General features: G+C 35.2%; 1 long non-coding RNA gene across 1 annotated transcript in view; it reads left to right on the top strand.

Annotated features, from left to right (window-relative positions):
• LOC134757288 (uncharacterized) overlaps positions 1 to 20993 on the top strand; it is a 45836-nt gene extending 24843 nt beyond the window's left edge. The window contains exon 4 of the long non-coding RNA XR_010131088.1: positions 20641 to 20993. This is a non-coding gene — a long non-coding RNA (uncharacterized lncRNA). The remainder of the gene's footprint in view (positions 1 to 20640) is intronic.
• The last annotated feature ends 4768 nt before the right edge of the window (positions 20994 to 25761 follow it).

The following is a 25761-nucleotide window of genomic DNA, read 5'->3' as shown; positions in this document are numbered from 1 at the left end:
TTCAACATTCTTAAAGAAAAGAATTTTCAACCCAGAATTTCATATCCAGCCAAACTAAGCTTCATAAGTGAAGGAGAAATAAAATACTTTACAGACAAGCAAATGCTGAGAGATTTTGTCACCACCAGGCCTGCCCTAAAAGAGCTCCTGAAGGAAGCACTAAACATGGAAAGGAACAACCGGTACCAACCACTGCAAAATCATGCCAAATTGTAAAGACCATCGAGGCTAGGAAGAAACTGCATCAACTAACGAGCAAAATAACCAGCTAACACATACACCCTCCCAAGACTAAACCAGGAAGAAGTTAAATCTCTGAATAGACCAATAACAGGCTCTGAAATTGTGGCAATAATCAATAGCTTACCAACCAAAAAGAGTCCAGGACCAGATGGATTCACAGCCGAATTCTACTAGAGGTACAAGGAGGAACTAGTACCATTCCTTCTGAAACTATTCCAATCCATAGAAAAAGAAGGAATCCTCCCTAACTCATTTGATGAGGCCAGCATCATCCTGATACCAAAGCTGGGCAGAGACACAACCAAAAAAGAGAATTTTAGACCAATATCCTTGATGAACATTGATGCAAAAATCCTCAATAAAATACGGCAAACCGAATCCAGCAGCACATCAAAAAGCTTATCCACCATGATCAAGTGGGCTTCATCCCTGGGATGCAAGGCTGGTTCAATATATGCAAATCAATAAATGTAATCCATCACATAAACAGAACCAAAGACAAAAACCACATGATTATCTCAATAGATGCAGAAAAGGCCTTTGACAAAATTCAACAACCCTTCATGCTAAAAACTCTCAATAAATTAGGTATTGATGGGACATATCTCAAAGTAATAAGAGCTATCTATGACAAACCCACAGCCAATATCATACTGAGTGGGTAAAAACTGGGAGCATTCCCTTTGAAAACTGTCACAAGACAGGGATGCCCTCTCTCACCACTCCTATTCAACATAGTGTTGGAAGTTCTGGCCAGGTCAGTTGGGCAGGAGAAGGAAATAAAGGGTATTCAATTAGGAAAAGAGGAAGTCAAATTGTCCCTGTTTGCAGATGACATGCTTGTCTATCTAGAAAACCCCACTGTCTCAGCCCAAAATCTCCTTAAGGTGATAAGCAACTTCAGCAAAGTCTCAGGATACAAAATCAATGTACAAAAATCACAAGCATTCTTATACACCAATAACAGACAAACAGAGAGCCAAATCATGACTGAAATCCCATTCACAATTGCTTCAAAGAGAATAAAATACCTAGGAATCCAACTTACAAGGGACGTGAAGGACCTCTTCAAGGATAACTACAAACCACTGCTCAATGAAATAAAAGAGGATACAAACAAATGGAAGAACATTCCATGCTATGGGTAGGAAGCATTAATATCGTGAAAATGGCCACACTGCCCAAGGTAATTTATAGGTTCAATGCCATCCCCATCAAGCTACCAATGACTTTCTTCACAGAATTGGAAGAAACTACTTTAAAGTTCATATGGAAGCAAAAAAGAGCCCGCATCACCAAGTCAATCCTAAGCCAAAAGAACAAAGCTGGAGGCATCACGCTACCTGACTTCAAACTATACTACAAGGCTACAGTAACCAAAACAGCATGGTTCTGGTACCAAAACAGAGATATAGACCAATGGAACAGAACAGAGCCCTCAGAAATAACGCCACATATCTACAACTATCTGATCTTTGACAAACCTGACAAAAACAAGCAATGGGGAAAGCATTCCCTATTTAATAAATGGTGCTGGGAAAACTGGCTAGGATATGTAGAAAGCTGAAACTGGATCCCTTCCTTACACCTTATACAAAAATTAATTCAAGATGGATTAAAGACTTAAACGTTAGACCTAAAACCATAAAAACCCTAGAAGAAAATCTAGGCATTACCATTCAAGACATAGGCATGGGCAAGGACTTCATGGCTAAAACACCAAAAGCAATGGCAATAAAAGCCAAAATCGACAAATGGGATCTAAGTAAACTAAAGAGTTTCTGCACAGCAAAAGAAACTACCATCAGAGTGAACACGCAACCTACAAAATGGGAGAAAATTTTCACAACCTACTCATCTGACAGAGGGCTAATATCCAGAATCTACAATGAACTCAAACAAATTTACAAGAAAAAAACAACCACATCAAAAAGTGGGCGAAGGACATGAACAGACACTTCTCAAAAGAAGACATTTATGCAGCCAAAAAACACATGAGAAAATGCTCACCATCACTGGCCATCAGAGAAATGCAAATCAAAAGCACAATGAGATACCATCTCACACCAGTTAGAATGGCGATCATTAAAAAGTCAGGAATCAACAGGTGCTGGAGAGGATGTGGAGAAATAGGAACACTTTTACACTGTTGGTGGGACTGTAAACTAGTTCAACCATTGTGGAAGTCAGTGTGGCGATTCCTCAGGGATCTAGAACTAGAAATACCATTTGACCCAGCCATCCCATTATTGGGTATATACCCAAAGGATTATAAATCATGCTGCTATAAAGACACATGCACACATATGTTTATTGCAGCGTTATTCACAATAGCAAAGACTTGGAACCAACCCAAATGTCCATCAATGATAGACTGGATTAAGAAAATGTGGCACAGATACACCATGGAATACTATGCAGCCATAAAAAATGATGAGTTCATGTCCTTTGTAGGGACACAGATGAAATCGGAAATCATCATTCTCAGTAAACTATCGCAAGGACAAAAAACCATGCACCGCATAGGTGGCAATTGAACAATGAGAACACATGGACACAGGAAGAGGAACATCACACTCTGGGGACTGTTGTGGGGTGGGGGGAGGGGGGAGGGATAGCATTAGGAGATATACCTAATGCTAAATGACGAGTTAATGGGTGCAGCACACCAGCATGGCACATGTATACATATGTAACTAACCTGCACATTGTGCACATGTACCCTAAAACTTAAAGTGTAATAATAATAAAATAAAATAAAATAAGATACCTAAAAATAAATGTGACCAAGAAGGTGAAAAATCTCTCCACTGAAAACTCTAAAACACTGATAAAGGAAATTGAAAAGAACACAAGTGCATTGAAAGATATCCCATGTTCATGGGTTGGTAGAGTTAGTATTGTTAAAATGTACATACTACCCATACTACCCAAAGTGATCTACAGATTCAGTGTATCCTATCACAATACCAACAACATTCTTCACAGAATTACAAAATACTGAAGGTACCAAATGCTGGTGAGGAACACACAGTTATTTCTGGTAAGAATTCAAAATGATATCACTACTTTGAAAGACAATTTTTTTTTAACCAAACTAAACATACTCTTACCTTATGATCCAGCAGTTGTGCTCTTTGGTATTTACTCAAATGAGTTGAAAACTCATGCTCACACAAAAACCGGCACACAGCTTTATCTATAGTTGCCAAAACTTGGAAGAAACAAGATGTTCTTTAGTAGGTGAATGGATAAACTGTGGTACATCTGACAGTAGATTGAGCTCTAAAAAGAAATTGCCTATCAAGCAATGAAAAGATATAAATGAATCTTAAATGTATATCACTAAGTGAAATAATCCAATACTGTATGATTCCAACCACTCTATGATATTCTAGAAAAGGCAAAATTACAGGGACAGTAATACGATTGTCAGTTCTCATGGATTGATCAAAAGGAGAAAACAGGCGGAAACTGGAGGATGTTTAGGGCAGTAAAATCATTCTGTATGATATCGCAATGGATATATGTCATTATAAGGTTGTCCAAACCCACAGAATGTACAACATCCAGAGTAAACCCTAATATATACTATGGGCTCTGAGTGGTAGTGATATGTCAATGTAAGTTCATCAATTGTAATAAATGTACCACTGTGGTAAGGGATGTCAATAATGAAGAGGGTTGTCATGTGTAGAGACAAGGGGCATATGGAAACTTTATACTTTCTGCTCAATTTTTCTGTGAACACAAAATTTCTTTTAAAAAATCAAGTTAAGAATCGAAAAGAAAAAATGTATTGCTGCTTCTTTATATATTTATCATGAATATAATTTTACTTTAAGAAATGCAAATAATAAAGCGTAAATAGAGAGAAAGAAACTTTAAGCACAGATTCTTACATCTTGCTTCTGAGCTAAGATTCTAATAGGAATGGCACTTAAATGAGAAATCGATACCTAGTCATTTTCAAACTCTCCAAATTAGCACCTTTATCCAATTATAGGCCTGCAAGGCAATCTGTTCCGAAAAGAAACACAGTATAAATAGTCAACATGAGTTCAACAGACTAAAACATGTGTGTCCCAAATTGCTGGATTTAGGTCATTATATTTTTCCAGGCAGCTAATTTTCCCCTTTGAAGTGCTCACAGAAGGTCAGAAACAGTTTAAGCATCAAAGCTTTATGAATTAAACAGTTTCCTCGCGAACAGAGGCAGGCGGCTTTGCCTGCAGAAACACTATTGTGAAGATCTCTGGCTAACCTTCAACTAGGATGCATTCCACAATGGGGAGATCAATAGCCCACAGTCACCCAGAACAGATTTCAAGATTTTTAATACAACTGACCCTTTACACATAAAATGCTCACATCTTTAACTCGGAATGCTGCTGATTCCAACTATTTCATTTCTGCTTACTGATTACTTGGAGGAAAGCATGGTGGTAGAAGAGATGAAGATAAGTGTGAACGAAAACAAGCCCCAGGCAATTTTCTCAAATAACTACACATATACACTGCAAAATCCTATGAAGTCTATTACGTATATTCTTTTCCACACAATTGGTTGACCACAATACATTCCTTTTCTCCCTCATGATAAATATGTTTTATCATAGCACAGAATGCCTCCAATGTGAACCTTGCTTCTGCTCATTGCTAGATCTAGAGTATCCTGCAGCATTCAATAAACACACCTGGTTGTGTCCATCGTATGAAAGAATGGATTGAAAGCCAACGTTTTAGTGTTTTACTTGATTAAATATCTGTATCTCCTGTCAACTGATGATATTTCATAGTGGAGGAAAAAATAAAATAATTTAAAGGGGATTAAGTATCTTCACATGAATTTTATTTTATTTTCTGTTTCACATATAACCTGGAGTCCACAATTAATAACTCTCCTAGTTTCTGTTCTGGTTCTAAGCATTTTTCCTAGCTCTTCGGTTTGCCACTTTGCCATTTTTTTCTTTCAGTGAAATTCTTTCTTCTTGAATCAACCTTTTCTCTTAGACACATCTTGAAGACCTACCTCAGAAGGCAGTCATCTGAGTGGAAAGGCCATGGGCTTTGGCTTGGGACAGAGATGGTTTCTGTATGGGCTGGGTACTGTCTGGGCACTCATGGGTCTCAGTTTCCTGTCTCTAAAGTGGTGTGTTGTGAGGATTGTATCGTGCGAAGAACATTATATTGTTCAATGGGTGTTATCTTTATTATTGTACAGTTTAAACCTTATCAGATGCTTTAATCTACTTCTCCAAATCTCTAACAAATGTTTCCCCAACTATAATTTGATTACCTCCACTGCTGCATTACCCCTGCACGCAGCTCAGATTATTAAAAAATATAAATTTTATAGAACTAAAATGTGCCTCCTACAAGCTTATGCCAATTGTTTCCATGTTTTCTCTTTGAACGACAGAAAAAAAGTCTATTTTTTTCATTTAGTGATATTTTGTAAGTATCAAATATATATCTAATATATGAAAGATGTGATAGATACTACAGAGAGCTTCCATATACCCGACACGAGTTCCTCCTGTTGAACTAATAGACTAATATTAATATATTAACTAAAGTTCATATTTTATTCAGATTATAAATATTTTTTTCCTAATGACCTTTTTCTACCCCAGGAACCTATCCTGGAAAAAGATCATTAGGAAACTGCATTAGGTACCGCATCACATGTTGGCGTCATGCCCCTTCTCAGTTTTCCCTGGGTTGTGATCATTTCTCAGACATTCCTTGTTTTGGATGACATTAACTACTTTGAGAAGTACTGGTCAAGCATTTTATAGAATGCCCATCAGTGTGGGCTTCTCTGATAACTTTTTCATGGTTAGAGTGGAGTTATATGCTTTTGGGGAGGAAGACTAAAGAGGTAAGGTGACATTTTTATCATACCATATAAAAGATCCATGCTATCAACATGACTTATAATAATAGTTGGTGTTGACCTTGGTCACATGGCTGAGGTTTTCCAAGTTTCTGTAGGGGAAATTACTTCTTTCTCTCTTTTGATGTGTATTCTTTGGAAAAAATGTTGGATGTGGAGCCCACAATTAAGGGATAGGAAGATACCTACCACATACATACCTGAGGGGCCAATAGCTACAGAATTTATTTGGAATTTACCGCACTAGAGATTTGTCTCTTTATCCCCATTTATTTATTTATTTATTTAATCATGTAAAAATGGCTGTGTCTTCCTTTGTTTTGATCCTGACCTCACTATATTTGGCAGCTATTTCTTTTACTCCATGGCTTATGGGAACTCCTTTCTAGTTTCATTTACCATGAGTAATTCCACTATGCTTTTATTTTTTCCAGTTGGCTTCAGAGAAGAGTGCGGGATTAAAAACACCTTTAATTCATCATTCTTAACCATACATTCCTGCAATTTATTTTATTTTTAGTCATAGGCCCATCCCAGGAGGAACTATTATTAATGCTTTACAGACAACCATTTGAAATGTTTTCCTGCACTGCATACACACCTTATTTCAAAAACAATTAACTTACAATTTGCATAATATTCTATATATCTTTCATCTTTAAGCAATATATCTGGGACAATTTTTGATACCATGAATATATACATTAATCTCATGTCTAAATCATTTGCCTAACATTTCATTATATTGATTTGACATATTCTTTTATTGTTAAGCCCTTCAGATAGCCTCCAAGATTTTTTCATTATAAATATGTAAACAAATCTTCTGATTTTTTTAAAATCAAGATTAATTTCTAGGTGGAGAAGGGTATACATATTTTAAAATTTGGTTGCTTGAAATAGAAATGTACTGACACACCCATCGTTAGTAAAAGTATCAATTACCTAACACTTCACCCATTATAGTGTGAAATTATTATAGGAATCATTATAGAAAATATTACATGCTGCTATTTTTTAGCATTTGCATTATTACTAATTATGTTGTACATTCTTCTTACATGTTTTTGGCTATTTGTATTTTTTTTCTGTTGTGAAATATCTATTTAGACTCTTGGCCATTTTTCTTTTGGGTTATTTGTCCTTTCATATATCTTGACAGGAAACATTCATAGATTATTTTTCCTTCTCTTGTAGTTATATTCATACATTTTGGCCTATGTAATTGAACTTTATTTGTGATTTTTTAACATGAAAATCTTCTTATTTTTTAGGATTCATAATTGACCTATAATATATGCACATTTGACAATCTTCCCTGTTAAGAGTTTCTGGGTTTCACATCATAATTAGAAAGTCTTTCTTCGTTTTAGAATTATATAATGTTTTCTAAATTACTTATTAAGATTTATTCATCTCTCCTAGAATTTATTTTGTTATAAGGAACAAACATTATGATTATTCTATTTATTCTGTTTTTTACCTAATACTGTTACAAATTTTATTTTATCAGTAATTTCTACTATAAATTCCTGACTGAGGAGAATGACCTAAAATTTCTTGTCATCGGTCACTGAGCAGCTTTGCCCTTCACAGAATAGAACCACATTCATAAATCGTGACATGCAAGAGAACTTTATAACACAAAATATACAATTCACACTGAAGTTAGGACATGTATGCATACATTTTTTTCTGCATTAAAAAAATCACCAAATATTTATAATCCAAAGGCATACAACAATAAATAATAAAAATCTTAGTAGAAAAAGAACTAATCTGCCTCTGTCCATGTTGGACTTAGTGCAAGCACACAAAAGATTATAGCCATAGGGAATTAAAGAATCATTTATGAGACAAATAAAATGGATACCATTCATAACCTAAAACTACAATACACCTTCTTCTAAAATGTCCATGGAATAAAATATCATCTGATTTTACTAATATATTAATTACACTGCAGATAACTTCAATAAATTATAAAAGGTAAAAATGGTATAAGTCAATATTCAGATCACAATAAAACAAAAATGAAAACAAAAACAAAACTGGAAAAGGAAGTAAACCAATTGCAGAATGGGAGAAAATATTTGCAAACTATGATCTGACAGGGGACTGATATTACGAACTTACAAGGATCTCAAACAACTCAACAACAACAACAACAAAAAACCCTCAAATAGCCTCACTAATATGTAAGCAAAAAACATGAATAGATATTTTTCAAAAGAAAACGTGAATGGCCAAAAAGCATATGAAAAAGTGCTCAACATAATCACCAGAGAAGTGCAAATTAAAACCACAGTCAGATACCATCCTACACCAGTCAGAAAGGCTGTTATTAAAAAGTAAAAATCAACAGGTGTTGGCAAGGATGCAGAGAAAATGAAACACTTATATATTGTTGGTGGGAATCTGAGTTAGCACAACCTCTATCAAAGACAGTATGGAGATTACTCAAATAACTACAATAGAGCTACCATTCCATCCAGCAATAAAATACCACTACTGGGTATCTTCCCAAAGGAAAAAGAAATAATTATATCAAAAGACATTTGTATTCTCATGTTCATCACAGTACTATTCACAATAGTAAAGATTTGGAATCAATCAAAGTGTCCACCAACAGTTGAATGGATAAGGAAACTATGGTATATATACACAATGGAATACTATTCAGGCATAAAAAAGAATGAAATCATATATTTTGCCACAACATGGATGGAATCGGGGGGCATAAACTTAAGTGAAACAACTCAGAAACAAAGTCAAATGCTGCGTGTTATCATTTATAATTAGAAAGTAAATAAAGTGTACACATGGACATAGAGTGTGAAATAACAGACACTGAAGACTTGAAAGGGTGTCAGGACATTGGGGCAAAAGGGAGAAGTTACTTAACGGGTAGGGCCTACATTCAGGTGATGATTACACTTAAAGCCCAGACTTCACTGCCATGCAATATATCCATGTTACAAAACTGGACTTCTACCTATTAAATTTACACAAATAAAAAATATTAAATTCTCAAGTTTTTGATAAATTGGAAATAAAATTCAAAATTAAAGAATATTCAGAAAGAAATATAATATAAACACTAAAATATACAAGTATATGGCAAATACAAAAGTACTCAGAAGAAATTTCATAATCATTAAAGTGTGCAATTCTAGACAAGCAAAACAAAGTATTATTAATAAGCATTTGCTTCAAAGGGTGAGAAAATATAATAAAGTAAACAAAGGGAAAGTACCAGGAAAATTTGGTATTCATACATGTAGAAATTAATTAGAAGAGATGGGTAATTCCAAGGACTAATCTTTAAACTAATCAATAAAATACAATCATTGTCTACTTCTATGAAATGTGGGTCTTTATAAATAAGCAACAGAAACTAATGCTGATTATTTTAAGCAGATAGAGAAATGAAACATTTTTAAAGGGCACTGACTAGTTACAAAATTAAAGGTAAGCAAATATGACTTAGGGAGAATAGGAGAGAAGCCAACAAGAGTAATCTCAATACAGAAATTGAAGAGAGCTGCCAGGGCTCTGGCTTGGTGTTAGCCACCTCCTGAACACTGCACAAGGTTCACGTTTCTGCAAGAGTCTAATTGGCCTAGCTTGGGTAAGATGCTTACCCACACATGTGTCTCTGCCAGGTAAGATAATTTTCTATGATCGACTCAGTCCAGTTTAAATGCCTACTACTCTGATTAGGATGCATGCATGAGCACTTTTATCTTCATTATCAGCAGGCCCACAGTGGAAAGGAAGAGCATATGTTTTGAAGAGAGAATGAGATTCTGTCACCAGGAGTAAAAATACTACACAAGGAAAAGTGATATATGCTTTTAAAATTCTATTCCCTTAGGTGCCTAGTATTAATATTAGCCCTCATAGAGTTAATTTTTGAGCACTTTTATGTCACAGAAACCCTGAGAACATATGCTCACATGCACAAACTCTTTGTATCACTCAGAATTGGTTAAAGTTATATCATAGTAATCCATAAATTAAAAACCACAGTGGCCTCAAACAACTAGGGTTATTTCTTACACACAGCACAAGTACATCACATGTTTATGTGTAGGTTAAGGTGTTTGTTCATGCCATCCTTATCAGGAAACAGGTTGATATAGCATCTACTACTCAGAACCCAGCCAATAGCCAGGGCAGAAAGAGAGGGCAGGAAACCACCAGCTGTTTAAGTTTTGCCCACAAATGACACATTTCATTTTTGCTTACATTCCTCTGGCCAAATCAAGTCACATGGCCATACCCAATCTCAAGAGGTTTGAGGATTGAAAATATGATTCTATGATATGTCTAGCACAAACACAGAGTTTTTAGGGCACTGGGACTATTCTACATGATACTATAATGGTGGATACAAGTCAATATACCTTTGTCAAAAAAAAAAAAACATAGAATATACACGTCCAAGAGTGAACCCGAATATAAACTATAGACCTTGGGTGATAATAACATGTAAAAAATAGGTTCATAGATTATAATCAATGTACCACTTAGGTGCAGGATGTTGATAGTGGGAGAGATTGTGCATGTGTGAGAGAAGATATATGGAAACCCTCTGTACTTTCTCCTCAGTTTGTAAACCTGAAATGGGTCTAAAAATAAAATCTATAAAGACTAAAGTCAATAAAATTGTACTGTATTTGGGATTTTTCTTAAATAAGTAGATTTTAGCTGCTCTTGTTGCAAAATTTATGTGAGATAATAGATATGTTCATCTATTTCACTATAGTAACCATTTTATTATCTGTTTATATTTCATAACATCATGTTGTAGACCTCAAATAGACATGATAAAATTTATTTTTAAAAACTAGAAAACAAAGTCTATTTTAAAACATCAGAAAATATACAGAAAATTAACAAAGACACAGTCTCAGTGAGGAACTAACAAAGATCTAACATTTATGTCAACAGAATCCAAGAAAGAGAGGGAAGCATACAGATGAAGAATATTAGAAGCAATAATAACTTCCAAAATGTGATGAAAAACAAAAACTTACAGATTCAAGTAGCCAAGTGAATCCTAAACAGGATAAGCCTAAGAAAGTGTATGGCCAGACACATTATAACCAAATTTCATAAACCTAAAATAAGGAAAATACTTAAAAACAGCTAGAGAAAAATAACACCTTACCTGTAGGAAACAACAATTCAAACAAGGCAGATTACTCATCAGGACTCAGACCAGAAAAAAGTGGCACAAAATTTTTTCAAGTTTAATAAAAACAGGACAGTTGATACAAAATTTTAAACCTCTAAAATTATCCTTTAGAAATTTGAGTAAAATAAATATGTTCACAGATTTAAAAAAATATGAGGTAAATTAAAAGTATTTGTCAGCAGCAGACTTTCTCTGAGAGAATAAATTAAACCAAATTTTTCTGGCAGAAAAAAATAATAAAGGAAAATTTGGAACATCAGTAATCAAGAAAAAGCAGTGGAAAAAAGATCAATGTATATATTAAGAACGATTAAGGAAACACATGCCCATACACTTTCCACTGATCTTTCCTAATATATACAAAGGAGTATATATAATAAATATGACTAACTAAAAAATACAGATTATTCATCTCTTCTTTAGTGTTTTAAATTTTGTTTAAAGGTTGAAAGCAAAAAGCCATAATATTGGTGGTTTTATAAAATGTATATAAAAGTAACATTTAAGATGTTTATATTGTAAAGGGATGTGGGGAAAAGAAACTAAAGCTTTCAATATTACACATGAAGGGATGAAACGTTTCTAAAAACAGACAGACATTTTAAGTATGGATTTTGTAATCCTACAGCATATAGACACAAAGCAAAGTACAGAAAAATCAAAACAGAATACTAAAATATGTTCAAGCAACCCAGAGGTAGTCAGGAAAGAAAAAAGAGAAAAGAAAAACAGAGGTAAACAAATAAAAAACAAATAATATCATAACAGATTTAAATTCTAGCATATCTGTAATTACATTAAATGTAAATGATCATGTCACAACAATTAAAAGATAAAGACTGTCAAACTTGTTACCCAAAAAATGATCCAACTATATGCAATCTATAAGAAACTTACTTCCAATGTAAACAAAATTTTAAATGTAAAAGGATGAAGAAAGATATACCATACAGACTCTAATTATACTGATGGGCAAAAACTGGAAACATTCCCTTTGAAAACTTGCACAAGACAAGGGTGCCATCTCTCATCACACCTATTCAATATAGTATTGGAAGTTCTGGCCAGGGCAATCAAGCAAGGGAAAGAAATAAAGGGTATTCAAATAAGAAAACAGGAAGTCAAATTGTCTCTGTTTGCAGATGACATGATTGTATATTTAGAAAACCCCATCGTCTCAGTCCAAAACTCCTTAAGCTGATAAGCAATTTCAGCAAAGTCTCAGGATACAAAATCAATGTGCAAAAATCACATGCATTTCTATACACCAATGATAGACAAACAGAGAGCCAAATCATGAGTGGACTCCCATTCGCAATTGCTACAAAGAGAATAAAATACCTAGGAATACAGCTTACAAGGGACGTGCAGCACCTCTTCAAGGAGAACTACAAACCACTGCTCAAGGAAATAAGAGAGGACACAAACAAATGGGAAAACATTCCATGCTTATGGATAGGAAGAATCAATATCATCAAAATGGCCATACTGCCCCAAGTAATTTATAGATGCAATGCTATCCTCATCAAGCTATCATTGACTTTCTTCACAGAATTAGAACAAACTACTTTAAATTCCATATGGAACCAAAAAAGAGCCCACAAAGCCAAGACAATCCTAAGCAAAAAGAACAAAGCGGAAGGCATCACGGTACCTGTCTTCAAAAAATACTACAAGGCTACAGTAACCAAAGCAGCATGGTACTGGTACCAAAATAAATATATAGACCAATTGAACAAAACAGAGACCTCAGAAATAACACCACACATCTACAACCACCTGATCTTTGACAAACCTGACAAAAAGAAGCAATGGGGAAAGGATTCCCTATTTAACAAATGGTGTTTGTTGGGAAAACTGGCTAGCCATATGCAGAAAACTGAAACTGAACCTCTTCCTTACACCTTCTGCAAAAATTAACTCAAAATGGATTAAAGACTTAAATGTAAGACCTAAAGCCATAAAAACCCTGGAAGAAAACCTTGGCAATACTCATCAGGACATAGGCATAGGCAAAGACTTCATGACTAAAACACAAAAAGCAATGGCAACAAAAGCGAAAATTGACAAATGGGATCTAATTAAACTAAAGAGTTTCTGCACAGCAAAAGAAGCTATCATCAGAGTGAATAGGCAACCTACAGAATGGGAGAAAATTTTTGCAATCTGCCCATCTGGCAAGGAGCTAGTATCCAGAATCTACAAATAACTTAAACAAATTTCAAGAAAAAAACACACAACCCCATCAAAAAGTGGGCAAAGGATATGAACAGACACTTCTCAAAGGAAGATACTTACGCAGCCAACAAACATATGGAAAAAAAGCTCATTATCACTAGTCATTAGAGAAATGCAAATCAAAACCACAATGATATACCATCTCATGCCAGTTAGAATGTGATCATCAAAAAGTCAGGAAACAACAGATGCTGGAGAGGATATGGAGAAATAGGAACACTTTTACACTGTTGGTGGGAGTATAAATTAGTTCAACCATTGTGGAAGACAGTGTGGAGATTCCTCAAGGATCTAGAACCAGAAATACCATTTGACCCAGCAATCCCATTACTGGGTACATACCCAAAGCATCATAAATCATTCTATTACAAGAACACATGCACACGTATGTTTATTGCAGCACTATTCACAATAGCAAAGACTTGGAACCAACACAAATGCCCATCATTGATAGAGTGGATAAACAAAATGTGACACATATACACCACGAAATACTATGCACTCATTTAAAAGGATGAGTTCATGTCCTTTGCAGGCACATGGATGAAGCTGGAAACCATCATTCTCAGCAAACTAACGCAAGAACAGAAAACCAAACACCGCATGTTCTCACTCATAAGTGGGAGCTGAACAATGAGAACACATGGACACAGAGAGGGGGAACATTACACACTGGGGCCTATCAGGGGGTGGGGGGCGGGTAGGGGAGGGATAGCATTCGGAGAAATACCTAATGTAGATGACGGGTTCATGGGTGCAGCAAACCATCATGGCACATGTATACCTATGTAACAAACCTGCATGTTCTGCACCTGTACCCCAGAACTTAAAGTATAATGATAATTTAAAAAAACCTGGAATTACAATATTAATATCAGGAAGAATACACTTTATATCTAAGAAAACTAGGAACAAAGAACATTATTACTTAAAGATAAAATGGTCAATTCATCATGCAGACATAATAGTCCTTAATATATAATCAGGAGTGTTGCCATGTACATGAAGCAAGAAGTAACATAACTGAAGGAAATAATAGACAAGTCCACTAGACAGAAAATTAGTAAGGATACAGAGAAACTGAATAGCACTATCGTTCAGTAAAATCTACCTGTATTTTTAGAACACTGCATCTAACAACAGATAAATACAAGGTATTTTTAATTTTATATGAAATATTTATCAAGATAACCCATATGAGGCCCATCAAAAGTAATACTAAAAAGAACTAAACTTATACCAAGTAGCAAAGTATTTTCTCTGACCATAATAGAATAAACCAGAAAACAATTGTAACAAAGTAAATGAGATAATCTCCATTCATTTCATAACTGAACAACACCTGTAACAATAACTCACAGGCAAAAGAGAAACTGCAGTAAAATTAGAAAATATATAATATTAAATATTTAAATGGAATCAAATTACATAGAACTACACACACCAACACCCAAGTGAATGCAGTAAATATTTATGAAATTAGAATAAAGTCTGTAATATAATTGACAATGTCGTACTGCTATAATTTTCTGTATTGATATTGTACAAGATAAATATTTTGTAAATTTTACCATTAGGTGAAAATGGAGAAAGGATTCAGTGATCTCTAAGTATTATTTTTGCAATTAACACTAAGCCATATTATATACATATATATATATATTATATAGATGTGTGACAAAAATTAAAAGATTTACATATTAAAATCCATGGGCTGCAGTGAAAGCAGGGCTGTGAGGGAAATTGATAGAATAAACTGTTTATGTTAGAACCGAAGAAAAGTCTAAAACCAATAATAGGAGCTTCCACTTCAAGAAACTAAAAAAAGGTAGAAATACATGTCAAGCAAATAGAATTAAAAAATTAGATTGTATTAGAAATCAATAAAATTCAAAACAGAAAAATAATAGAGAAAATAAATTAAACAAAAAGCTGATAACTCAAAATATCAGTAAAATAATTAATTTCTGGCAAGTATGACTAAGAAAAAGAGAAGGAATACACATGACAAATATCTGGAAGGAAACATCGGATATCATCACAGAACCTAAGACATTAACAGGGTAAGAGAATATGGTAACAATTCCATGCATATGAATGAGAAAACTTCTATGACATGGATAGATTCCTGAAAAACCATAAATTATTATAATTCAACCAACATGAAATACTCCTATGACTAATAAAGTAATTGAATTTATCAACAACCTTCCAAATAAGAAATCTTCTGGCCCAGATGATTTCACTTGTAAATGTCACCAAATATTTAAAGGAGAGAAAACATTAATTCTACACAATATTGTCAAAGAATAATAGAATATAAATCTCAACTCATTTTATAGGGCCAGCATTACCTTGATACTTAAGCCAGAAAAAGACAGTACAAGAAAGAAAGAAAGAAAAGTAAAAAATATGTGTCTTTATATAGAATGATTTATATTCCTTTGTATATATACCCAGTAATGGGATTGCTGGGTTGGATGATATTTCTGTCCTTAGGTCTTTGAGGAATTGCCACATTGTCTTCCACAATGGCTGAACTAATTTATAGTCCCACCCACAGTGTAAAAGCATTCCTTTTCCTCCACAATCCACCAACATCTGTTGTTTTTTGACTTTTTAATAGTAGCCATTCTGACTGGTGTTAGATGGTATTTCACTGTGGTTTTGATTTGCATTTCTCTAATGATCAGTTATGCTGAACTTTTTTCATACGATTGTTGGTACTATGCAGCCATAAAAAAATAATGAGTTCATGTCCTTTGCAGGGACATGGATGGAGCTGGAGGCCATTATCCTTAACAAACTAATAAAGGAACAGAAAACCAAATACTTCATGTTCTCACTTATAGATAAGAGCTAAAATATGAGAACACATAAATACGTAGAAGAGAACAATACATACTTGGGCCTTTTGGAGGGTGGAGGGTGAGAGAAGGGAAAGGATCAGGAAAAATAACTAATCCGTACTAGGCTTAATACCTGAGTGATGAAATAATCTGTACAACACACCTCCAGGACACAAGTTTACCTATGTAACAAACCTGCACTTGTACCCCTGAATTTAAAATAAAGGTTTTTAAAAGAAGAAAAAAATCAAAAAGGAAATCATAAACCAATATCCCACGTGAATGTAGATACAAAATTTTCAACAAAATCTAAGCAAATTAAATCCAACAACACATAAAAAGAATAACACATGACAACCAAGAGTTTTTTTGTGTTGTGCACAGTGTCAAGAGTTGTTTATTTCAGGAATGCAAGGCTGGTTTATTATCTGAAAAATCAATCAAGTATACAACCCTACGAAGAGTTTAAAGAAGAAAAATCATACTCATCTCAATTGATGCAGACAAAAGACTGAACTAACAACCATACATGACAAAAAGTCTCACATAGTATGAATAGAGAACTTCTTCAACTTCATAAAGAGGATCTTGAAAACCAATAGTTAATATTTCACTTGACAGTGAAAAATTGAGTGCATTCCCCCAGACATCAGAAACAGAGCAAAGATGTTCATCCTCACCACTCCTATTCAACATTGTACTGAGAACCCAAGCAAGGGCAATAAGGCAAGGAAAGACAGGCAGGCCCATGCAGATTAAATTGGAAGAGATCAAACTGTCTTTACTTGAAGAAGACATTATTTTTTTCTATATAGAAAGTCATAAGGAATCTAACGAAAAAATAACTCCTAGAACTAGTAAGTTCAGCAAGGTCACAGGATATGACATCAACATACAAAAATCAGTTTTATTTCTGTATATTACCAATGAACATAAAAACACAAAAATAAAAAACATACATTTTACAGTAGCTCCAAAAATAATAAAATCCATCTATGTATATCTGTCAAATTATTTACAGCCACTGTATGCTGAAAACTACAAATGCTAATGAAATGAAACAAAGGATAACTAAATAAATTGACATACTGTAGTCATGATTTTGAAGACTCCATGTAGTAAAATGTCAATTCACCCTAAATTTGTCTGTTGATTTAACACAATTCGTATCTACATTTCAGCATGAGTTTTTTCTGTACTGTGAAGCTGAATCTAAAACATACACATAAGACAAAGGAAGTAAAATAGATACAAAAAAATTGAAAAAAGACTACCTATATTTAAAACATTCTGTATATCTACAGCAATCAAGAGAGACAGTGGCATTAGGAAGGAGAGACACATAGATCAAGGGAAAAGAATAGAGAGCTAAAAATAGACCCCATATAATTACAACCTTCTGATTTTATACAAAGTTGCAAAAACAATTTAATGTAAAAAGGATAGTTTTTTCAACATGTGTTGTTAGAGAACATGGATATCAATTGGTGAAAATGTTAGCCTCAACCTAGACTTCATATTCTCTACAATGATTAATTCAAAATGTACCATAGATCTAAGTTTAAATATAAAACACGACTTTTAGAAGAAAACATTACAGAAAATCTACCACAAAGGGGCTAGTGACAGATTCTTGGGCATGACACCAAAACCAGAATCCTTAAACATAAAAAATCATTAAATGGGACTGCATCAAAATTAAGCACTTTTGTTATGTAAAAGTCATTCTTAACAGAACAAGAAGATAAGCCACATATTGGGAGATAATATTTGCAATAACCAGCAAATGACTTATTTCCAGAATAAGCAACTCTCTGAACTCAGTAGTAAGAAAACAATCAAATTAGAAATCAGGCAAAAGATTTAAAAAGATATTTCATGGAAGATAAAAGGATGGCAATTAATTACATGACTAGATCTCAATATTATTAGTCATTAGGGAAGTGCAAAGTAAAGCCATGAGGAGATACTACTGCTCAAATATTAGACTGGCTAGAATAACATACTGGTAACATTGTACCACACGCTGGAGAGAAGGCAGAGAAAATGCATCACTCATACATTGCCAAGTGGGAAGGTTAAATGGCATAGCCACTGTGGAAAACTGCTTAGTAGTTTTCTTATAAAATTAAATGTACACTTCCCATATGGCCCAGCAATTGCCTGGGTATTCACTGGAGAAATGAAAACTTACGTTCACACAAGAATCCGCACATCAATATTCTTAGCAGCTTTATTTTGTAATAAACCCAAACTGGAAACAACCGAAATATCCTCCCCAAGGCAGAGTTGGCTGAATAATGACCCCAGAGGATATTAGATACTAAACTCTGGAATCTGTAAATGTCACCTTATGTGGAAAAAAAGGGTCTGTGTGTACATGTGATTAAATTAAGAATCTTGAGCTGGAAGATTATCCTGGATTACCCAGGTGGATCTTAAAGGAGATCACACTTCATGATAACGAGGAGCTAGAGGTAGATTGGACAGACAGACATAAGAGGAGAGGGTGATGTGAAGTCAAAGGCAGAAATTGGATTGATGTATCCACAAGTTAACAAATGCCAGCAGCCTCCAGAAGTGGGAAGAAGCAAGAGATAGATTCTCCACCAGAATATCCAGAAGGATCACGGCACCATATCTCGGCCAACACCTTGACTTCTGCCCACTGGTACTGATTTTGGACTGCTGGCAGCTAGAACTGTGAGAGAAGGCATTTCTGCAGTTTTAAATCATAAAATTTGTGCTAATTTCTTATAGCAGCCACAGGTAACTAATACACTGGATGAATAAATAAACTGTGGCACATCTATTCAATGGAATATTATTCAGCAATCAAAAGGAACAAACAATCGAAATGCGCAATACATTGGATAAATCTCAATGACATTATGCCTAGTGAAACAAGCCATTCTCAAAAGATCATACACTGTATTACTCCATTTTAAAAACTTTCTGTAAATGGCCAAATTGTGATGATGGAAAACACAACCATTGTTGTCAATAGAGTTGTGTGAAATGTGTGATATAAAATTGTAGTGTGAGGGAAGTTTTGAGGGATGATATTATAACAGTTCCATACCCTAATTTTAGTGGTGGTTACACAAATCTACACATTTGAGAAAATTTCATGGAAGTGTTCACCAAGAAAATGGCAGGAAAACTGTCAAAATTATTTAGTCAATTTTTGGTTTTGATAGTTATTCTCTTTTGTGAGATGTTATCACTGAAGGAAGCTGAGTGAAGGGTACTTGGAATTTCTGTATACTATTTTTGAAGCTTCAGTGTCAGTCTAAAATTATTTCAAAATAAAAAATTAAAATACAAACTAGCAATTATAGCTAATGTTTATGAAGGTTTTCGATATGTAGGTATTATTAAGCGTACAAGTTTATTTAATCTTTATAACATAAAGAGATAAGATAGTGTGTGCCTCTAGTCCTAGCTACATGGGAAGCTGAAGTGGGAGGATCAGTTGAGATCAGGAGTTTAAGGCTGCAGTGAGCTATGATCATGTCACTGCACTTCAGCCTGGGCAACAGAGTGAGATACTGTCTTTAAAAAAAATTAAAAATTAAAAATAACTATAGTTTTGCCCGTTTTCAGAAATGGGATCACAGAGAATTTACATAACTTTCTCACAGTTAAAATGCTGGGAAGTGTTAGAAGCAGATATGAAACAAAGACAGTCTGACTTCAGAGCCCATCCTCATAACCCCTATTCTCACTGTGCTGGGATAGTCATTGTGGCCAAATTGGTAACAGCAAAATCAACAACAGCAAATGGAAGCAATCTGTATATCCATCAATGAGAGACCCATGAATTATCAAACATATGATACATAATATACTGGTTAAAAAACAAAAAAGGTGGTAAGATATGAAAATAATTCCAAGACTTATATAGTGAAAAAAGTGAGATACATAATAGTCTGTATAATGGGCAATAATTCGTATGGAAGAAAAGACAGCAAAGAGAAGGAAACAACAAAAAACATTTGTATATATTGATGAGTGTGTGCATGCATGTGTGTATATGTGCAGACACATGCTGTGCTGCAACCGTGTTGTATATAAGAAATTGCTGAAGTTGGTTAACGATGGGAACTTCTTGGGAAATAGAACAGACCACGTATAGCGACAAGGGCTTATAGCAGTTGTTGCTAACGGAAACATGATGTTCATTTTCCCTTTTTCCTTTGAATTAGAGAATGCTGGGCTTTAACTGAACACATAGCTACCCAACTAAAGCGTCTTTTGCAGCTAGAAATGGCCATGTGATCAAGTTTGGAGGAACTAGAGGGGTTGGCAAGTGATGAGTGTGACTTTGGACCACCTCCTTGAAGATGCAGCTGCTTCCCAGGACTTCTTTCCCACTTCCCACAGGCTGGAGAGTGGGCACCCAGGCTTTAGTCACAACCACCAAGATGACCCTGTGGGGAGGTGACAGGGAGAGAAGACGGACCTCTTGGAGAGGAGCAGCCACATCTCCAGCTATGGACTGCTGACATAAGTACTATTTAGAGAGAGGAAAATAAACTATCCCATGTAAGTCAGCCCATATTTGAGTGTCTTTGTATAATAGTTTAGCCTGTATTATAATTAGTACAAATAATTATTATTGTATCCTCTTTATTCATTCAACATATATATAAATATTAACAGAGCTTAGATTTCAGTAATATGTCGACATGAAATAAAATAAGTAAAAAATTGCAACTTGGTTATGAACTCTGAGGGGGATGAATGTGGTACAGCAGACGCCCATAACAGTTTTGAGCAGTCTTGGTGTCGGAGAATGTTGCATTGAGAAAGAAGTGGTTGGCCGGGTGCGGTGGCTCACGCCTGTAATCCCAGCACTTTGGGAGGCTGAGGTGGGCAGATCACGAGGTCAGGAGTTTGAGACCAGCCTGGCCAACAATGGTGAAAACCCATCTCTATAAAAATTAGCTGAGCGTGGTGATGTGTGGCTGTAATCCCAGCTACTCAGGAGGCTGAGGCAGGAGAATTGCTTGAACTCAAGAGGCAGAGATTGCAGTGAGGTGAGATTGCACCATTGCACTCCAGCCTGGGAGACAGAGTGCGGCTCTGTCTCAAAAAAATAAATGAATAAATAAACAGGTGGGTGACCTGAGACTTGAGGAGTGGGAAGAAACTTCTGGGACTAAAGAAGGAGCAAGGAGTACTTCAGGCTGTGCAATATATAAAAAGGTCCCAAGAAAAGGAAAGCAGGCTTAGTAGAAGGATGGAAAGAAAGGGAGTCTCATTGGGGGAATAGTCAATATTCAAAAAGGAGAATAGTACATAGGAAAATCCATACAGAATCTTAGAAATCATGTTATGAAATTTTATCTTTACCCAAGAGAAGCTCTTGAAGTGTTTTTAAGTAATCAAATTTATATATTTAAAACATCCTGTTTGCATTGTGGAAAGTGGATTGGAACAGTGAATGCAGGTAGATACATGAGGAGGCATTTTCATGGACTGGACAAGCATAGGTGGACTAAAGCCTCTGTGGTGGATATGTAGAACACAATATAGATTCAGAAAGGGGTCTCAACAACGAATCAGTCGGAAGTTAGGGAAGCAATAGCATTACTGGTGACTCCTAGGTATATGGCCTGGGCAATCAGTTGGGAAACACAGAAGAAGAGAAATCCCGGTGAGGGACTGATGGGAAATAAGACCAGGCATTCAGCTTTGAATATGTTAATGTTAAGGTTCCTTCGAGCCTACTTTAGTATCGACTGGACTTTTTAATACATAGCTTATGTTATATTCGTATAATTCAAACGTGAATCACAGAAACTATCTTGTCCTCTAAATGCTGCACTGCAAAAATCTTGTCTCATTTTACATTTAAATACATTGAAGGCAAAAAAATTTCAAACATCTTTAGTATCCCCAGATTATTTGATAGAGTGATATTTAAATTCGAAAAGTTGCTCTCGACATATTTGGTATTTGATTAAACATACAAGTGTAAAACACTAATAGTTGTTCTTGGATAGAGGGATGAGAATGTACCACAAAATGGAGTCTGTGATCTGTTTTTCAGCTGTCAAAGGAGCTTACACTTAGGAAGGGGAGGATGGGGTAAGAAAAAATACTTACATAAATTAAGACAATCAACAAAGAGCAGGCAGGTGGGGCAGAGTGGAGCAGCCTGAAGGTGTGGAATAGTAGTTAGGTTCAGAATTATAAATTGGAGCACTAGTGCTGATTGGAAACCGTGTGCAAGATGGACCAATTAAAGTTGGAAACATTCACAATAACCCTCAGATCCAAGTTCTTAAGAGAAGACCTGTGTCTGCTTTACCGTTTTACTCACCAAGCACAGAGTACTGGGAGTCCTTTGCACAAAACTGATGATCAGAAATGGTTTACTCTTAATTATTTAATTTATTTATTAATATTCCCTACTTAAGCATACATCAACACATATAGATATATAATGGGCATGTTGATGTTGTCAGGAGAAAAATCTTCATAGTAAATTAAGTATATTTCAAATAGTCACCAAAATGTATTTTAAATTATGGATTTACAAATCTATTGGATCTGTTATGGGTTGAATTATGTTCTCCCAAGAAGAAATGTTGAAATCCTAACCTTCAGAATCCTCAGAATTTGATCTTATTTGAAAGTAAGTTTACAAAGGTAATGAAGTTAAAACGAGATCCTTAGGATAGGCTCTAATCCAATGGTTATTATCTTTATAAAAAGAGAAAATGTGGACACAGAAACAGACATGCATAGAAAGAAGATGATATGAAGACATACAGGGAGAAGATGGCCATGAGAGACTGGAATGATGTATCTACAAGCCAAAGAATGCCAATAATTGCTGGCAAACATTAGAATCTAGTACATTTGAGAGAAAGATTATATCCTAGAAATGCCAAAGAAAGCACAGCCCTGCTGACACTTCGGTTTTTGACTTTTAGCTTCCAGAACCAAGATAATAAACTCCTATTATTTTAAATCATCCAGTTTGTGGTGCAGTATTTTGTAATGGCAGCCCCAAGAAACTACTATCTTTCTCTCTCTGTCTTTCTTTCCTTCTCTTTCTCTTTTCTTCTTTTTTCTGTCTTTCCTTTCCTTCCTTCCTTCCTTCTTTCCTTCCTTCCTTCCTTCTTTCCTTCCTTCCTTCCTCCCTCCCTCCCTCCCTTTCTTCTCCTTTCTTTTTCTCATCTGTTTATCTATCTGTCTGTGTGTCTGCCGCATTTCTTGTTCTTTATTTGAGGATATACATTAAATATCAGTTATGTTGTTTTATTTTCCAGTTTTGTCACAGAGGAATTAATGCAGGGAAACCACATATATCCTTTAAAATATATAGGAAGAAACTCACAGGCACACACATACTACTGCACCTAATTTTTAAAATGATATGAATGACGCCTTTGGAGAGTTGTAGCTCTCTCTGTTTGCCTCCCTGAATTTGCAGACATAGTGGCTAAAACACTGCTTTAAACTCCATCTTTACTGACCTCCTGGATGAAGATCCCCTCTGGAATGTGAAGATCAGAAATCCCACTGTGATAATGTCACTCTTCAGCTTGTTGAAAATCACTGTAAAATGCACTTGTAGTAAGGCATTGTGACAGCAAGACACATGCCCTAGAGTGGCCCACAGCCTAAATGATAGATCCTGGAAAGCAGCCCAAGTGGAGGGTGTGAGGAGCAGAATATTTGCACTTAGATGAAGCAACTTACTGCTTGCTACAATATTCACAGTTTTTATTCTCGCAAATATAGATCCACTGCATTATCTTGCAAGTACTCACACGTTTCTATTCACAGAAAATGGTAGAAAGGTTAAAAAACAGAAACAGAGTAAGTCACACATTATTGCTAAACATCTTTAAAAACTTCAGTGAAACAAGAGTATTTTTTCTTTAGGCAAACCCAATATACAAAAGTAAGAATTTATGAAGTAGAATTACTGAGGGTTCAAGGGAAAGGGAGATAAGTATGATGAATGTTTTTATGAACACAAAGCCACAACGGACCCAAAACAGGTTAATAAGAGTCAACTCAGTCACATGAAAAAAATAATTTAGTTCATCTCATTTTGGTGTTTGTTTTGTAAAAGAGAAAGATGCAAACATTGTATCATTTCATCACCTTTTTTGCATCGATATAGAGAACTCCATTCATTATTACAATAGACTAAAACAGTGTGTGTGTTTACATCTCTGACTTCCCCTATTTCATTGTTTTTTCCTTATCAATATCAACCCATATTTAAATTAATTGTGTGTGTGTGTGTGTGTGTGTGTGTGTGTGTGTGTGTGTGCGTCACTCAAACCAAAATGCTGCATGAATGCCATGATGACCAGACCAAGGATTTGGTACTAAAATCGCTCAAGACACAGCCATACACACACACACACACACACACACACACACACACGTATATGTGTATATATGTGTGTGTGTGTCACAAAAAGAATCTTCCTAAAGTCTCAAGTGCCATAAGGGATACCTACCCATGCGAATTCAGAGGAGGTATAAATTATTGTTGAAAGGGAAGGAGTCAGGGAAGGCATTTGACCTGTGCCTTGAAAGACAGGTGGGGTTTGCTCACATGAAGATGAAGGAAAGGGCACAGGAGGCATAAGCATAAGAGACAAAGCCTAGGACATTTACGGGAAACAGAAGGAATTCAATTTGGCTGGAGCATAGGGCATAGAAGAGCCAGGGGGTTGGGGTTAGATATTCAAATCATGATTACTACATTCAGTACCAAGAAGGTTTTGAAATTTCAGAAGCCTCAGAATGACCTGGTCAGAACATTTTTCCAGGACAATGACTCTAATAGTATATCAGAAAGATTATAGGGGGCAGAAGGCACAGAAAAATCATGAGACTACTACTACAATGGTCATGGTGAATGGTAAAGGGATTTTGGCTTTAGTAGTGTCAGTGTGATATGGTTCCTTAACCTTTATAATCTGTGTAGGAGGAATTTACAACAGCATTTAACTAAAAGTCCTACAAATTCTGGGAAATTGGTCATGACGAAACATAAGTAAGCTTTACAGGGTCTTGCTAGCAGATATTTTCACTGTTTTCTTGATTTTCATATCCATAGGCATAAATTACATTGCAATTGCAGGAGGGCTTCATAAAGGAGGTGTTTTGTTGGTTTTGTTCATCTCTGTGTTTCCAGTCTGGTGAATAGCACTAAGTGAATCGTAGATTCAATATGTCTTTTGCTTGACGGGATTGCCATATTCTCAAACTTGAATAGTTAAAAACTGAAATTGTTAAGTGGTCCTTAACAATGTCAAAACAATGACCCATGAGGAGTTACTAAAATA

The sequence above is a fragment of the Gorilla gorilla genome, chromosome 16, assembly GCF_029281585.2.
Source record: "Gorilla gorilla gorilla isolate KB3781 chromosome 16, NHGRI_mGorGor1-v2.1_pri, whole genome shotgun sequence".
NCBI classification, from domain to species: Eukaryota; Metazoa; Chordata; class Mammalia; order Primates; family Hominidae; genus Gorilla; species Gorilla gorilla.
Note: the sequence above shows the minus strand (reverse complement) of the source record. Positions and strands in the feature narration are given on the sequence as shown.